At 40.2% G+C, this 5,000-nt stretch overlaps 1 protein-coding gene across 18 annotated transcripts in view; it reads right to left on the reverse strand.

The window, feature by feature from the left end:
- EBF3 (EBF transcription factor 3) overlaps positions 1-5,000 on the reverse strand; it is a 125,820-nt gene that overhangs the window by 23,244 nt on the left and 97,576 nt on the right. The window lies entirely within an intron of this gene.

Consider the following 5,000-nt stretch of genomic DNA (forward strand, 5'->3'; position numbering starts at 1 on the left):
AAGTCTGCAAATGCCTGTTTTTTCTCCCTTTTTAGGCTTTAAAATGATGCTAAGTTCACCACTTTATCATCAACTGTCTCTACCAAGTGCATTTCATCTATAAGAAATTCAGATGCTCGGGAAATTAAAATTTCAAAGATCTGCTGCAAAAAAAAATCAATGGGTAAAGATCAATGCTCATAGAAATTTCATGAACTTTGAACTGATATGGGCATGATGATGAGAAGTGGTTGGAATTTCAGGTTGCTGATTGTTCCTCACACAGATGAAAAGCAGCCTACGGGGTTGAGAGGAGGTATACATTTGAGATGGGTTTTCACTTTAATATTTTGTCAGACAAAAAATTAATTTTTAGTCTATTTCAGTAACAAGCACAAATAAAAAAAAAAAAATCAGCCTTTCCGATGTGACTTGTAATACCACCACTTCTTAAGAGCACCTAATGCTTTGCACATTAACACTGCAAAGAAATGAAATCGGTTCCCTTTGCAGCCGATTGCAGGTGCAAATTAATATTGTAAAATGAAGATCAATACATGGACAGGGCAAAATCAATAGTGGCTAAATTATTGCTGCATTTTCCTCCTCATTCAAGATGAGTTGTGTTTTCCTCTCAAAGTCAATACTTTGCAGCTTTTCTCATTAATTTCTCAATAAATTTGGCAATGAATTTCAATCACAGAACTCGGCAGGGTGAGCCAAGCATTGTGGAATGCATAGGAAATACAAAGGCATGGAGGGGTTGAACACATCATTCATCAGGAGGCACTCTTGCTTGTTGAAGCAGGACTAATATCCCTGGACTTACTAAGGACAACCTATTTACTGTAAAAAAAATAAAAAATAATAATAATAAAAAAATAAATAAAAGGCATTTAAGTTCTCCCTATTCCACAAAGAAACTGAAAATAGATTTTTCATTAAAAAACAAATCAAAACAAAACAAAACAAAACAAAACCACCTTTGTCTTTACCTCCCCAGTTTCTCATAATCACCCGGCTTTCCTTTAGCTAGTAGGAGGGGAAGCGACGGTGTTCAGCCCCTTGTTTCAATTACAGGCCTAAAACTCATAGGTCAGTTGGTAATTATGCTCAGTCAGATAATGGTACGGAATCTTCCTGAAAGGACTCTCACACACACCGGGAGAACCACCACCTTTTTTCCTGGCACAAGGAGGCAAGGCCCACGTTGCACGGTGCCGGCAGCGGCACGGCTCCTGCCTGCCCATTCCGCTGTGCCTGGTGGCAAACAACGGCAGCCCAGCATCACGCTGCACTCAAACAAGGGGACAGCTCTGCTTCCTTGTCACAAAATAATACCCTGACAACTCCTGGATTACATTCAAATGCTTCTGTTCACATATCTGGGGGGGGGATAGGTTTGATTGTGGCTCATAGTTTGGTGAGGGCAGGGCTACCGAACGCAGTCCCTGTGGCGAAGGGGTAAGGGTACAGCAGGCCATGGCTGCTGGTGCCAGGAAGGCATCACATCTCACCAAAGTTAGCAAAGAAGTGTTCAAAGAGCATGAGGAACATCAGTGGAACAGTAACACTCATTTATAGCTCTTTGGTGTTTGAAGACAAATGTCGATTTACTCATCTGAAGCACAGCCTGTCCTGTTAAGAGCCTTTTGCGGCGCAGGTCAGAACATTGCTATCGTCACAGATTTTCTACTAAAAAGTGTGCTGGGAGAAGAAATAACAGAAGACATTTCCTGAGCAGTCCTGGTCACCTACCAAAGCAAAGGCTTTTTTTTTTTTTTCCTGTGGGAGGACATAACAGAGGCAAGGAGAGAGGGAGGAAGAGAACAGGGATTACGTCCAGACAATAATCGAGAATGTGTGTCTTCTGCTAACTTCAGTGGTAAATTAAGGTTGCAAATGCACTATATGTTGACCAGTCTCTCACCTAATCTTCAAGCAACAACTTCTGACATGCTTGGGTGTGTTGGCTGGGCTCCCTGGTGCATGCTTGCTGCAGGGTGGGTGCCAGGAGGCTGGTGAGAAGCACCCAGGGGGCTCCATGGGTCCCCCCATCCTGAACCTTTCCAAATGGCATCCCCAGGCAGAGCTCAGGCCAGCTATGCGGGGGGCTATGCCCTACAACACACCTCTCCATTGGTGGTGCCCAGCCACGAGTACCTTCATGAACTTGAATTCCACAAGGATGCCTGCACTTCTACTGACAACTAGGTTTCAAGCTCTTCTTTGCCAACAAAAGTCATTATCACCACAATAGCTGCAAATTTCCTTTATATGAATGCATGAATGAAAACTACACATACATGAGGAAAGAAGGAAAGAAGGAAAGAAGGAAAGAAAGAAGGAAAGAAAGAAGGAAAGAAAGAAGGAAAGAAAGAAGGAAAGAAAGAAGGAAAGAAGGAAAGAAGGAAAGAAGGAAAGAAGGAAAGAAGGAAAGAAAGAAGGAAAGAAAGAAGGAAAGAAAGAAGGAAAGAAAGAAGGAAAGAAAGAAAGAAAGAAAGAAAGAAAGAAAGAAAGAAAGAAAGAAAGAAAGAAAGAAAGAAAGAAAGAAAGAAAGAAAGAAAGAAAGAAAGAAAGAAAAGGAGAAAGAAAGAGAAAGAGAAAGAGAAAGAGAAAGAGAAAGAGAAAGAGAAAGAGAAAGAGAAAGAGAAAAAGAGAAAGAGAAAGAGAGAGAAAGAGAAAGAGAAAGAGAAAGAGAAAGAGAAAGAGAAAGAGAAAGAGAAAGAGAAAGAGAAAGAGAAAGAGAAAGAGAAAGAGAAAGAGAAAGAGAAAGAGAAAGAGAAAGAGAAAGAGAAAGAGAAAGAGAAAGAAGAGAAAGAGAAAAAGAAAGAGAAAGAGAAAAAGAAAGAGAAAGAGAAAAAGAAAGAGAAAGAGAAAAAGAAAGAGAAAAAGAAAAAGAAAAAGAAAAAGAAAAAGAAAAAGAAAAAGAAAAAGAAAAAGAAAAAGAAAAAGAAAAAGAAAAAGAAAAAGAAAAAGAAAAAGAAAAAGAAAAAGAAAAAGAAAAAGAAAAAGAAAGAAAAAGAAAAAGAAGAAAAAAAAGTGGGAAAGAAGAGAAGAGAAGAGAAGAGAAGAGAAGAGAAGAGAAGAGAAGAGAAGAGAAGAGAAGAGAAGAGAAGAGAAGAGAAGAGAAGAGAAGAGAAGAGAAGAGAAGAGAAGAGAAGAGAAGAGAAGAGAAGAGAAGAGAAGAGAAGAGAAGAGAAGAGAAGAGAAGAGAAGAGAAGAGAAGAGAAGAGAAGAGAAGAGAAGAGAAGAGAAGAGAAGAGAAGAGAAGAGAAGAGAAGAGAAGAGAAGAGAAGAGAAGAGAAGAGAAGAGAAGAAAAGAAAAGAAAAGAAAAGAAAAGAAAAGAAAAGAAAAGAAAAGAAAAGAAAAGAAAAGAAAAGAAAAGAAAAGAAAAGAAAAGAAAAGGAAAGAAAAGGAAAGGAAAGAAAAGAAAAGGAAAGAAAAGGAAAGAAAAGAAAAGAAAAGGAAGAGAGATAATGAAAAGAAACAAAGAAAAAAAAGAATGAAAAAAAAATGTATATATAAAAAAATGGGAGAGAAAGGATGAAAGAAGAAGTTTCTGCAAGGCAAGATGGCAGCACCACGACAGAGGCTGCCCAGGCCCTTTGAGCTCTCAATGCCCTGTGCACACTTGGGGTTGGGGCCCACGGCCTGCACCACCGAGCGTCCTTGAGGTGAGGCAACAGGGCAGCTGTGCCAGCCCCCCACCTCGGCCCCCAGGTAGCAGGCTTCAACTTCTGTGTGCAGAGCCAGCAAATGGGCTCCTGGCTCAGACCATGGCAAATGCTGTGGCTGGATTTACATGGAGGGTCTCCCCTGGTACATGGGCATCCCAGGGCATCAGCTTTACCTACGGCATTTTACAGACATCGTTCTGCTGTTCTTGTAGATCCTTAGAGTCATAAAACCAGAGAACAGCTTGGGTTGGAATGGGCCTTAAAGACCATCTTGTTCCAATCCCCTGCCATGGGCGGGGATGCCACCTATCAGGTTGATAGCATCAGTGACACTGGGTTAGAAAAATGTATTTGAAAGGTGAAGTATGAAGTAGTGAATAGAAATCACTTAAAGCAAAGCCACCTGCAGCACACTTAGCATATTACTTAACGTAGTTACCATATCAGACCACATCATGCATTTCAATCTGAGAATCTTTTGCCAAGCAAAATCTCCACAAATTTACTATGCTTTATACATATAGAATGAGCAGATCATGAGATATTAGGAATTGCACCCGTATAAAGGCAGATCTCATCAGTCTTTAACGCAGAACACCACAAAAAAAGGGACCTGTCAGTATTTCAGCACAAAGTGAAAGGGGAAGGAAATCTAGCTGGCATCAAATCCTAAATGCTCCAATCATGTCAATACCACGTTCTAATACTGATGTAACTATAATAAAACATGGCATTTTATGAAAACAACCCGATATGTGACTAACATGAAAAAAATATTCTAACACTACAAAAAATATGGCATATTGCTGGTTTGGTAAAGTATTTCACTGCTGTGGGAAGCAGCAAAACATTACATTTTGACTGTTTAATTCTCCAAGGTATTTTACTAATTAAGATCTGTTTTGCAGAAATAAACTGGGCTTGCACCTGCTTTTGTATTTGTGGGATGGTTTGAGAGTTTATTCCTCTGCTAGGCCTTATAGCTGAATAAACACCTCCTTCTTAAAGACAGGTCTGTATGGATCGGTTTCCCTCCCCTTGCCCCCACCACCCCAGACACATTACAGATGTATGCTGGAGCTCTGCTACTGGAGCCGCTGAGTACAGAAATCATTCCTGGCTGAAACCACTAGCCACGTAACACATCTAGATTGTAGTCTCCTACATCCACCCTTTCCCAAATAGTTGATGTGCATCAGCTGTTGTAGAAACCTGGAGGAAGCACCTATGCACTTCGAGCAGGAGGGTGCACAGACAAGTCTACCATTCTTCTGAAATACAGTAAATCCAGGTACAATGCTGAAAATTATGCTAGATCACAGTAAATGTAAAATACAATC

The sequence above is a fragment of the Anas platyrhynchos genome, chromosome 6, assembly GCF_047663525.1.
Source record: "Anas platyrhynchos isolate ZD024472 breed Pekin duck chromosome 6, IASCAAS_PekinDuck_T2T, whole genome shotgun sequence".
NCBI classification, from domain to species: Eukaryota; Metazoa; Chordata; class Aves; order Anseriformes; family Anatidae; genus Anas; species Anas platyrhynchos.